We start from the raw sequence: 14,019 nt of genomic DNA on the forward strand, positions 1-14,019 counted from the left end.
TCTGCAAACTCTCTGGGCTTATTGCTCTTCTTGGAGAATCAAAACACACATCAGAATATTAAATATTCTGAGAAATCCCTGTTGAAGAGAAAGCTGTTTATAACCATTAACTTTTCTTTAACTCAGCACTTCTTAAAAGCTGTTTGAATATGGAGACAAAATACATTTAGTGTAACATATTTTAATACTCAAGAGAACTATTTATTTGCAGAACACATTTTGAAAATGCTGGCTTATTTAAATGTATTGGTTTTATTACATATAAGGTATTACTTAATTTTAACTGTTTAATGCTTAAATCAAATTTCCCCTCTTGTAATGTTAGACACCAGTCTGTAACCTGGAGTCCACAAGCTTTCTAGATTTAGTAAACTCTTGAAAATTGTATGTAAAACTGTAGGTATATATTCAGATTGTTCTAGGGAGAGAAAATAACTGTCAGGTTACCAAGGGTCCATTAGCTAAACATTAAGTATCTCTACTCTAGTAATGCTAAAAATTTTATTCCAAAACTGAAAATTTTAAAAATACATGAATAAATATTGAATGTCTATAAGAGGAAACAGTGGCATGTATAGTCATGTCTGTGCCTTGAGTAAGTGACATTTATAAACATAAAATAGGTTTTCCATTAGTCATATCTGTGTATAGTAGAAAACAGCTGTAATTGCACCTGCATCTCTGCTTCTGCTATCACCTCAGCTCATGCTTCAAAAGAAACGTGGCATCTTCACTGACTCTCACTTGTCTTCCTGCTGTGACACATTTTCTTCTACCTCATTACACAGACAAATTCACTTTCTATGTTTATCACTGCAGTGGTCCCAGAAGGGCCACCCTCCAGAATTGAACCAAGGAGGACTAGGTGGTTTTGTTTTGTTGTTAATTGTGACAGGAGATATGGCTATCTCTAGTGTTTTACCTGTCTTCCTGAAAAGGTAATGAAAATATTAAGTGCCTGAAGAAGATAATAATCTAAAAATGAAAACTAGAATTTTTATAGGGTTCTCCATCCCACATTCTAGTTTAAAGAAATCCTACTCAAAGGGAAGAGAAAAAGATCCAGGGCATTTCCTGTTTGTTACTTTTACAACCTGACAGCAAAAGCCAGAAGTTGTTATCATGGCTTGGTTTGCCTTGGTTAGATGGCAAAAGGAGAAAAGCTAGTCAATAGCATCACCTTTGATTCTATAGCTTTTGGCATGAAGCACTTACTCTTTTATAGAAATCAAGGGCATATTATTTGTCAATAGTGAATGATATATTTAAGAGGCATATGGAATTATTTGGTAATTGTTCTTAAATTTCTAATGTCTTCTCTCTTTGGTCAGCAAACAGCCAAGTGCCTTTTGGTGAATATGGGTTAGGTGGCAGTCCCAGTCGGATTGGAACAAATCACCTCTGTTCTATAAACAAGAGAGCATACTTTTGAAATAACGACAAACATACAAATAAGGTAGATGATTAGGGATGTTACCATGACTACTAAGGAAGTCTTGGATGTTTACTTTAGTTACAAATAGGAAAATAAACTATCTTATCTGGACCTCCCAAAATAGGGAGCCCCATATAATAATTAATAATAGATGTGGACATACTGAAATATGTGTTTTCTTAAATAAAGTGATTGAGGTGCCCAAGGAATGATTACAATATGGCTTACACAGACTTACACAGACATACAAACAAACATATGTATACCCACAAACACAAGTATGGTTTTCATTGCATCCAACTACAGTATTTTAACCATTGTACTCAAAATAGACTGACTTTCCAAAATGTTAACTACTAATTTATGACCTGCTACCAAGTTGCAATCAATGCTTAATATGCTGAGAATTCAGTGTGTAGTAAGTGAAACTCTAATTCTTGTGTATTGTGGCAATTCTCCCTTAGTGTTACTCAGATATTCGTAGACAGTGAAAGCATGTCATGCATTACACATTGCTGCCATTTTCCATGCTATATCATTAGAACAGAGCCTGTGATTGATAAGCTTAATAATAATTAAGGTCTATCAGGCTTTCAGAGATAAATGTAGACAGTCTCATTATCAAAGAACTCCAATGAGTATAGAAATTCTGAGTTTGGGGCTGCATTTTGAAGTATAGTAGGTAAACACAGCACAGTTTATATAGACTAATAAGGTTCCCCATGCCAAAAATGGTGGCTGCCCATGCTTTGATTTTAAATGCTAAAGGGGGAAAAGAGTAAGAGAAATTATGGATTATTTTACTGGTAGTTACTAATATTATTTTATCAGATATGCATGTTTCTCTTTTTACAAAATATAAAATACCTTCTTACCAAATATTTAAAATCTCTTAATTGTGGCTATTTTGAAACTTTAATCTTTTATTTCAATGCTTCTATTCTCTTTCAGACAAGTCTCATAATTAGAGAGAGATATTAGATACCTGCATGAGCTATAGGTTTTGTGGAGATTGGTGAATTCACTCCCTACTCTCTTCCTATTTTAAATACAGTTGTTAGAGACTTAGTCTATATGTTTTTGATTTAATACCCTTATTAGTCTCTGTCACTAACTTATTATAAAGAAGTTTAGTGTTATGCTTTCTCCTGTGATAGTATTTTAAATTGCCTACTCCAGACATTTTAAAAGGAAATATCAACAGGAAATACCAAAAGTAAACAAAATGCAGGCAACCAGGAAAAGGGGATCAAACTAATTCAGGGCTGTGTCTAAGCCCAAAAGAAATGGTGTCATCGAGCACTTGTCATCTCTATTCTGCAACAATGTGCAAACAGGAAACAGCTAACAGTGGTAAAATTATGAGGACAATATGAAAGGTATAAATAGTGCAGTGTAAGAATGACTAGATGATATGTATGTGTATATGTATGAAGCAAAAATATTTCATCTGAAAATTCAATTACATACACAATTATTGATCATTAAGCTGGTCCTCAGGTACATAAAATCATGTCACATTTTCAATTTATTCTAATAAGTAAAATAAATTTTCTACTATTTTTTGCTTTCCATTCATAAAAATACAGGTTCACTAATTCTGAAATCCCACAATAACATAATTCCAAACTGTATATAACAAAGATGATACATTTTATACAGTAATACCACCTGAGAATCATAAAAAGTTTTGGTAGGAGGGACCATACTGACTCTTTCTTTGGATCTGGGTATAAAGTGGCCTGTTCAAATCGTATAGCCGGGTAAAACTAGGGGCTTCTCCAGCACCCTGATAATATTCCCATGGCAGGATGTCAGTGACAACAGGAGGCCAGTGTAGAAAGAAGTTCGTGGGCAAAGTACAGGATTCTCCCAGTGCTCTAAGGTTAAACCAGGCTTGCTCTGATGACTATAATTTATTGGAAAATGAGTCAAAATTACCAAACTTCTTTCTTTTCATATCCAAAAAGATGACCATGTCTTTCCATTGCTATGATGTCAGAGCCACTTGAGACCCTATTACAATCAATCTTTATTTCCCCAGGTCCATGGGAAGAGGGAGAACATGATAACTACCAGTACTTTAAACAATTAAATGTCTGTTAGAAGCAAATTGGATTAAATTATACTCAATTTCAATTTAAAGGCATGAACTAGGGACAAGGATAGAATTTTGAAGTTGATTTTAGATCAGAATAAAGAACTAAGGGGAGTAGGGGATTATATATATATATATAACATATTACTTATTATATATTATATTATAATAATTACAATTATATTATAATATTATTGTATTATATTATAATATAATTATAATTCTATTACATATTATATATAACCTCATTTTTAATATAACTATATGACACAAATATTGTATTTCCAACTTAAACATGTGTAAAAATTCCTCTTAAGTGACTGAGATAGGATTTCAAGCTACCCCTAAAATATTTAAATCCCAGGAGTATTCACTCTATCAGTGATGTTCAAGAGTTTTATTACATCTAGATGGAATGAATCAGAGGACCCAAAGCCAATTTTCCTTGCCCTACCCAGACTTCCTTTCCAAGAAAAAAAAATAGATCGATGATTTGGGGATTAACAAAACAAACCAGTTGAAATATATTTATTGCTAGCTATAAACATGAGTTGCTTATCAATGTTTCATGACATGAATATGACCATTATTTATTAATGTTATTATAAAACAATATGCTATAATATAAAAATAATCTAGTACATTTATTACTTTTAATTAGTATTATATTGCAACATATTTAAGCAGCATAAATTCATAGGTAGAAGATAACCCATGAAGCTGTCAATATGTTGGGGATATCTATACATCTGCTTTAGTAATAGGAATATGCATGATTCATCTTTGAATTTCAATACTTACATCTTAAAGTCCATTCATTGGAAAATTCTAAATAAAACTTCATGTAATCACTACAAATTTGAAAGGTCAGTAGATAATTCCAAGCTAACTATACTAGTAAAAATGAAGTTAAAATTATAACATCCCATAATTTAAAAGCAAGAAAATCAGCTGCGGTAAATCATCCTGCCCCAGTCACGCAGTTAATGCAATAGTGGCAAAACACACTTCCCCTCAATTTCTGGGAGTACTCTTCTTTTCTATACACAGAAAGCAGTCAAAGTTTTATAGTGCTGTCTTCCAGGCAGACACAGTGATTTAATAGTGATTTATAATTCTCAGGAGATGCAAGCACTAATGAGAATAAATGACTATAACATTTATTAACTTGTACCTTGTTTTGTACATCACTAGTGCTAGCACGTTGCTTTTAGACATAAGAAAGAACATGTTCAACCTAATTACCAAAGAGTTAATAATCAGAGTGAGAATTCCAAGGGGTATTGTGTGATATATTATACAGGGGAAAGGAAGGACATTCACATTATTTATGAGGGGGAAAACTGAATAGAGAATATGAAAAACATGAGGAAAAGAAGTTAGAGCTGAGAAATCTTTTATACTCATTTGACCATACAATGAGGGAGTTTAATGAAGTATTATTAATATCCAGGGAGCACCAAAACTGTTCACATGGCTACTCCCAGCTACCTATTAAAATGGTTCTCCTTCTTATACTAAGAGCACTAATAATAATGCCTTAAAAAACTAATTCGGAAATGAAGTAAACTTAGGTAGAAGCTGAGCTTTCCTGTGTCCACCTAGCTTTACCTTGGGGTAACCTAGGAGAAATTTAGAAGTAGGTTGTGGCATTCTAAAATACTAAGGACAGAAGTTAAGAAATTTCAATGGAGGTTGAAAGAACTGACTCGAGCCTCCAAACTCAAAATAAATTTTGGGCATCATAGACATGCCATTTCTCCTACTGAATGGTCTCATTGGGGTAGGTATTAAAACATAGATTTGCCTATCCAGGTTGGCTTGGTCATTCTATCCCCTTGCCTGTAAAAAAATTCCAAGACTGAGAAGGACTGAAGCTCCTTCTTTGCATTCCTATTGAAATGGGGTTAAGGCTGGAAGCTTACTGTTCTCCTGCTAACCAGGACAATTGGATCCATCTGAAGTGGGGATCACAGTACAAGAGGGACTCTACAAAGAAAGTTCAGATTTTTCTAAGAGAAAGTATATAAATTGCTACTGAAAGTCAATGCTGTTCCATCACAGCACAGATTAAGTGGTATGACAACTAAACAAGAGAGATAGTGAAAAAAATGAATAGCTGTATTGATCCCTCTTTAAAAAAACTGTCCCACATCGTGGTTTGTTTTATACAAGTGTGACAACTTCCCAGAATATCAGACACAAACACAGTAAAATGTCCTTTAAAAACACATTTTATGAAAAATAAAAACCACACAAACAACAAAAAAATGTTTTAGTTACTCTTGTCACTACTATTTTCTTTCATTAAAATGTAAAATTAGAATTCATTACAAATGCTGGATATACTAGGTCTTAAGTCATATTAAAAGCATAACTTGTTCTATTTAGACCCAAAATCCCTGTGATCTGGAGATTTAGAACAATGAAGTAAAATGAATATGGAAAGTAAGCTAGGGCATGCACAATTTTAGATCTGCTATCTCATATTCATGTTAAATTTTAAGCCTCTCTAATCTGTTAAAACTGCTTATACATGTGAATATTCACTGTACTAAATTATCAAAAACATTTTGTATAGATTAAATAACTAAGCATTCATTGGTATTATGGGCTATTGATTAGTAGTAATAGCAGGGAATATACTTTTGTTGTGACAATTTTCTTTCTTTTAAAAAAAAGATTTTATTTATTTATTTTAGACAGAGGGGAAGGAAGAGAGATAGAGAGGGAAAGAAACATGAATGTGTGGTTGCCTCTTGAGCACCCTCTACCTGGGACCCGGTCCACAACCCAGGGATGTGCCCTGACTGGGAAACAAACTGGTGACCCTTTGGTTCACAGACCAGTGCTCAATCCACTGAGCCACACCAGCCAGGGCTAATGTTCAATGAACACTGAGTCTCCATGACATGAAATGCATCAGAGAACTGATAATCATAAAGAGATTTATGTAATAAAATTCTTTCAAAAATAAAAGGTTAATTTTCTTCAATTAACTGGACTATATGAGAAAAATAAGAATCCTATTTTGTTTTCTCTTGACTATTTGGGTAATTAGTCATACATACTTGTTTTAAGGTCTATTTATTCTAATTTTTAAAATTACAAATTAGTTTTTCAGTAAGATATAAGAAATTATCTTTGGCCTTCATCTAACAAAGAAGGTTGGAGTGAGCTTCCATGTTAGACAAGTTTAGGAATCAAAATTGTTTACCTCCTAGCATAGTCAATAATAGTCAGAAATAATTGTTTCCTCTTTCACATCTTTGCTGAAGATCATCAGACTACTTCACCAAGGCAATGGGTTTCACTTCCAACATTATCGTACATGGCTATATATGCCTTCCTGTGTATGCTTAGGCTCGCAGAATGTTTAGTGTAATTTAAATATGGACCAAGACATTGTATGACACTGGGATTTCAAAGACAGGTAGTTATTTGACCTACTGTGGCCATCACTTCATAATGTATATAAATGTCTCAATCACTATGTTGTACACCTGAAACTTATGTAATAATGTCAACTATAACTTTAAAGTTCATTTTGAAAAAAAGAACTTTATAGGTTTAATTATACCAACATTACTTAATGTTGGTATAATTTTTAAAAAAGTTAAAAAAATCCATTAAATATTTACTTCAGAATAAAATGTTCATTAAATAGATATGATATGTTACCGAGGAGTAATAAATTTATTATAAAGATGGTAGGAAATTTGGTTTCAGGTCAACCAAAAATCTAAACTTGATCCATTCTGGCTATGGCACTTACAGACAGTTCTTTGGTCATCATAGTTGAAATGTATAAACTTCTTTTTCCTGCTACTATTAATTGAGTTTTATATTACACACAGCCAAAAACATTTTTATTTTTTTGCATACAAATATTATCAGCAGCTTTATTTATAATAAGCCTAATTTGAAACAATATAAATGCCCTTCGAAAGTTGAAAAGATACACACACTGGGGTAAATCCATACAATGGAACACTACTCTGAAATATGAAGGAGTTGTTATCAATACACTCATCAGCTGGGACAGATCCCAGGGCACTATGGCAAGTGAAAAAGCCAGTCTCATAATTACACACTGCATGAGTTCATGTGTGTAACCTTCCTTTTAAGGAACATTTTAAATTATTTTAATGATTTTATTGTATTTTTTCATACCATTAAGTCCCCTTATACTCCCCCCCCCCACAATTTCGACCTTGTTGTCCATGCCCATGAGTCCTTTTCCTTTTTGCTCAATCCCTCCACCCGCTACTCTCCCCTGCCCCCACCTTAGCCATCAGCCTGCTCTCTATCTATTAGTCTGTCTCTGTTTTGCTTGTCAGTTCAATTTGTTCATTAGATTCCACATATGAGTGAAATCATATGGTATTTGTCCATCTCTGACTGGCTTATTTCACTTAGCATAATGTTCACCAAGTTCCTTCATGCTGTTACAAAGGGTAAAATTTTCTTTTTTACAGCTGAGTAAGCATTCCATTACATAAACGCCCCGCAGTTGTTTTACCCACTCATCTACTGATGGACACTTGGGCTGGTTCCATATTTTGGCAATTGGAAATAATGCTGCAATGAACATAGGGGTGCTCATGATCTTTTGAATTAGTGTTTTGGTGTCCTTCAGATATATTTTCAGAAGTAGGATCAAAAGGCAGATCCATTTTTAATTTGTTGAGGTATCTCCATACTGCTTTCCACAGTGGCTACAGCAGTCTGCTTTCTCACTAACAGTGCAAAAAGGTTCCCTTTTCTCCACATCCTGGCCAGTGCTTGTTGTTTGTTGATTTATTGACAATAGCCATTCTGACAGGTGAGAGATGACATCTCATTGTGGTTTTTATTTACATTTCTCTGATGATTAGTGATGTTGAGCATCTTTTCCTATGTGTATTGGCCATCTGTACATCCTCTTTGGAGAAGTGTTTCTTCAGGTCCTTTACCCATTTTTTGATTGGGTTGGTTTTTGTTTGGGGGGGGGGTTGAGGGTTTTTGTGTGTGTGTGTTGAGTTCTGTAAGTTCTTTTTTCTTTTAAGTATATTTTATTGATTATGCTATTACAGTTGTCCCATTTTTTCTCCCATTTACCCCACTCTGCTCTGCACCCCCTCCCCACCAGCATTCCACATCCTTAGTTCATGTCCATGGGTCATACATATAAGTTCTTTGGCTTCTCCATTTCCTATACTATTCTTAACCTCCCCCTGTCTATTTTGTACCTACCATTTATCCTTCTTATTCCCCTATTCTTTTAATGTCTATTTAGTTAAATTTGTTAAATAGATTTTTTTAAGTTTGTTTAAATCTTTTGTAAAAGGTAGCATAATATATACACACACATATACCATAAAATACTTGGAAATTTCCACATATGTGTTCAAAATTAAAGATTTTACAGCAAGAATGCAATGTCTTTCAACAGTCTTACCTAAGGTCACCAATTTAGTATAAGAAAGCATAGAATATTTTTCTAATCAATGTGGTCATTATTTATGAGATAAAAGGCATAGTAATATATTTTTTAACTTTCACTTCACATTTATGCAGTAGTTTGGGATGTATGTTGTATTTAGGACCTAATGAAAACATATTCAGTCTTAAACATATGTATTACAGTTCCAAACTGAAGAAAACATTTCATATTTTAAATTTACAAATCTATATCTAATGTGCCAGATTAAGCTAGATACACCCTTTCAGATATTAAATAAGTATACTTACCTGCCCTGGCTGGCGTAGCTCAGTGGATTGAGCGCGGGCTGGGAACCAAAGTGTCGCAGGTTCAATTCCCAGTCAGGGTACATGCCTGGGTTGCAGGCCATGACCCCCAGCAACTGCACATTGATGTTTCTCTCTCTCTCTCTCTCCCTCCATTCCCTCTCTAAAATTAAATAAATAAAATCTTTTTAAAAAATAAGTATACTTACTACTAGCTAAGTGGCCAAAGAGGGGCAGAGAGGGTGGGGGCAGAGACCCACATTTTAAAATCAATTCTATTTGCCAGTAATATAAATAATGCACTAAGTATTAGGACATAAGGACACTATGACAAAGGATCAGCTGCCTGAAATGATGAGCTTGGGGTATGAGACATCATCCAAGCAATGACAAAACATAGTAATCTTTGAATCTGAGTGTTGATACAGCTCTTGGGAAAAGCCTTCACATTGAGAGCTCAGAGGGGCAGAGAGAAATAGAGCAGTCACACTGGAGGCAATTCTCTCACCATCCATTGTAGGTGATGCTATAGGCAAAGGACAACTTGACAAATTTAAAAAGAAGCAATAAAATCTACTGAAGCAGCCAAATTGTCTGCTAAAAAACACTGGATACTGCCTAAAATGAGACTATAAAAATGGAAATGCATCCTAAATCACCTTGCAGTGGAGTTTGCAACAAACATTTTTTACAAAGTTCCCCTGCACTGTCTACCCTTACAATTTTCAGCACACCATTCTTCAGATCCTAACACTAGTATTCAGCTTTCCTAGGCTAGATCTCCTCCTCCTCCTCCTCCTCCTCCCTCTCCTCTTCCTCCCCCTTCCCCTCCTCCTTCTCCTCCTTCTTCTTCTCTTCTTTTTCTCCTCTATCCAAAAAGGTTGTTCTATTGCTTTAGAACATTGACTTTCAGAGAATAGAATATTAAAATAAATTTTGTATATGTAGTCACATTAACTCAAACTTTAATTGTTCTCCTTCTAAAAAAAGATAAAAATGTCATTTTTTGATATTATGATTAAAATTTGGTAAATTAAGATAAATATACTGATGTATTAGCTAGCTGCTGCAAAGGTAAACTCCAAAGTCTCAGTGGCTTAACTCAATAGTATTTATTTCTTTCTCACATGATGCTTTTACATGATGTTTTGGGGACCCAGGTCTCCATTTGTGCCTTTGACTTTTTCTAGGGCCTTGACATTCTTTGTTCAGCTAATAGATGGGGAAAGGGACCCTGGGAAACACATACAAGCATACTCACCTCTTAACCATTTCTAGACGGTGTGAAAAGAACACATGTCACCAGCCCCTCACCACCCCTTGGTGGGAACCAATCACACATCACACTTGGATGTAAGGATGTAGTTATGGGAGCTGAGAAACAGCAGTCACTTTGTAGAACAAACCTATTTAATGAAAGCGTATCAGAGATATTAGATAGGTATTAATTACTGCTATGTCTGACAATCTATTTTATAAGAAAATATTTATTAAATGTATGTTCCACAATCTCTCCTAAATTTATATCTGGACCATCCGTGAGGTTCTGTCAATGATCCAAGGATATAAAAGCTATGCCAGCATTACAGTGGCTTTCTTGAAGCCAAGCTATTCTTTACAGACCACAATCACATTTTATTACCTTCAGAGATAGTTTGTTTCACTTAGAATGCCTTGCAAATGTCAGGTTTCTGCCCTTTGTAAACTTCACTCTTCTTTCAGTTTAAGCTCTGTAGCATTCTCTAGTTTTTCTATCTCACATTAACTCATCCTTCCTCTCTTTAACATTGTTTTACTTAATCTTTTTACTTACACCACCATAGATTAGCCTACAATTATACTGCTAATATCTCATCAGTGAAAATTATTCCTTATATCTACTTATTATACCTTCAAGTTTCTGATAGCATGGATGATATCCAGAAATGGCTAAGGAGTGATGCATTTGTATGCTTCACCAATTTATGAATAAGTAAATTGTATAAATGAATATGAAGAATGGAAACAGTTTAACAGTTAAAACAAGAGTATACAAAATAGTTTCTAAGCAGCATGAATTTAATAAAGAAACACAAAAGCATGTATAATGTTTCCCCACACACCAAGGGAACTTAGAGAATAAAAGCTGGCATTTTTGTTTTGTGATCATCCTGAGTGCAGCTTGGTTTCATGGATGTATGTGTGTGCACATGTATTTACACTTAAACCAAAAATTACATTCAACCAGGTCAATGTGTGTTATTATTTAAGAGTTCTTTAGACTTGGTACTTATTGTTGGGAACCCCCTGCCTGGTTTCAGAAGCTGTAACCCACCATGGCTAAGGCTAAGTAAAGAGACCTTGGGACCATAAGCCACTAAGGAGACAAAGCTTATATTCCTGGCAAGGGTACCATCTCTGCCCCCTTTTACTTCACCCTGCTTAGCCCCAGGTGGATGACTGGTTAGCCAATGATGGGTAAGATTCCCCAAGGGAGGGATGGCCTAAGATAGGCACAGTCACAAAGGGGTCCTCAGGGAAGGACTTGGGGGGCTATAGAAAAAGGAGGTGATGGACCCTCACCCCTCAGCTTTGACATAGCCCGAGTCCTCATTCCATCTGCAAGAAGTCTCCTAATCTCTTGGCTGCCTTACTTCTCCTGCCTGATTTAAGCCTAAAACTATGTCAGAGGGCGGTGCAGCCCTGGGCAGGAACAGGCAGTTCCACAGGGCAATAAAACCTAAGAAAGAATGCATAAAATCCTGTAAAACTGCTTTTCTAAGAATGTCCTCAATTTTCTGATAAAGGTCCAAGCATGAAATGAGTTTGTTTCCCAAAGTTTTATGGCCCTTTAGCTAACTGACCCTGACTCAGAATAAGCCCTCATAGTTCTTTGTATACCTATTGTTTGGTCATTACTGTCCAACAAGGATAAATGAGGAACTTCCTTGATGTAATGCTACCAGAAAGCAATAAAAGCCTGTCCAGGCAAGGGTCAGGGTGCTCTCTCTCTCAGAGAGTGGCCATGATGTCCCTCTTCTCCGCAGGACTTCTGCAGTCCATGTGATTTTGTTCATCTCATCCACAACATATGGACCCCGCTGGACGGAGTCCACATCAATTTATTAGAAAGACATTTTTACAATCAGCAGTAAATCAAGAATGATACAAAAAATGCACACTGATAAGAATAATGTAATCAGTTATTTTAATAGCAATATTGAATCCTGACTGAAAGTTATAATATTTAATGTTTAATCTATGTAGATTTTTATTATTGTATGTGTCTACACACCCTATTGCTTCTGCACAATTTTTCTGCTTAACTTATTGAATATCTATTATATGGTAGTCATTTTATACACATCTGCTACAAATTTTACAATTATTTTCATTTTCTGTACAAGGAAGTTGAAAGCCAGAAATGTGTGGGAACTTGCTTAATTCTATAGTTAGGAAAACAACTCTCCTTGGATCTCTTATATTTCTTCAGTCAGTAAAAAACTGTTGTTTTTTCAACCCCCAACCAAGAAAACAGAGACTGAGACCCTGATTGGACTCCGGGTATTACAGACAGGATGTGCCTCACTTAGGAATTCTACTTGGGCCTTTATATCAGCCAACTTGAGAACCAGCATTTTTGAATCAGTCTGAATTGAAAGCTGTCCAGAAAACTGTGGTATTCTTTGTACCATTGAAGCTCACAGTCCTAGGCCCCTTTAACTATAAGTCTCTGTGATTGATGATTGCATTGATTGGAGACTGTGCTAAAGAGAGGACCTGTATGCACAGGTATCCCTTTGGGTATTGGACATGTCACCATACAGATACAGTGACCAGGCACAATGCTTTAGAAAAACAGTTATTGGCTCACTGTTGGGTTCTTGTCAAAATTGAGTGTCTGCCCATGTGACTCAGATGACTTCAGCCTGATGTCCCCATTTTGGTGTGGGTCAACTCAGACTCAATCACTGACAATGTGGGAAAGGCCCAACAAGCACTTTTGTCAAAGTGAATACATTATTCAGTAATAGAACTGCCCTGGTGCCACTGGCCCTCATCTTTATAAGAAAAGTGTCAGCTATATCTCGGGAACAAACTTTATTCTGCACTCCACCATCTAAAGCACAGTCACTGCCCTCAGCAGGGGCTTCAGCTCAGAGAGTTTGCCCTAAATGTCAGAGACCCATTCACTGGTATTTGTCAAGTAGAAATCCAAAGATAAGCTGCTGGGGCTGGACCCACCCCCTGAAAATGGACACAGTCACTCTGCTAAGTGGACAAAACCCAACACTGTTCTTGGAGCTCTGATCAATACTCCCAATGATGAGCTTTGTCATATATATATATATTTTTTCCCTTGCACTTGGGCTTTTGCCAATGGCCAAGTTATTTTTTCTCCAATTTGAAAAACTATTGGAAGATTACAGACAATCTCTATGAGGCTTAAAAGTAAAGAAACAAATTTCTGTTTCTGATTGAACCTTCTAGACCATTCATATAAACTCCCACAACAGGGTCTATTCTCCAATGGGATCGATTGGAATCAAGCTGCTTGAGAATATTATATTGTCACCATTGTCACTACCTGCATCCATCATTGCAGTATACATGGCTGTCATCTACCTGTACACAAAGTAAAAGACTCCCTATTTCTGAGCAGAGCCTATCACTGTATGTCAGACTTACGGCTCCTGCTAAAAGTTGATCCATTTGTCTGGTGGTGAGACAGGCTATGCTGTATGGTGCATCACCCCCACCCAATCCAGAAAGATTT

Source organism: Phyllostomus hastatus, unplaced genomic scaffold, assembly GCF_019186645.2.
Source record: "Phyllostomus hastatus isolate PE091 unplaced genomic scaffold, TTU_PhHast_1.1 phas_contig_40, whole genome shotgun sequence".
In the NCBI taxonomy this organism is placed as follows: domain Eukaryota; kingdom Metazoa; phylum Chordata; class Mammalia; order Chiroptera; family Phyllostomidae; genus Phyllostomus; species Phyllostomus hastatus.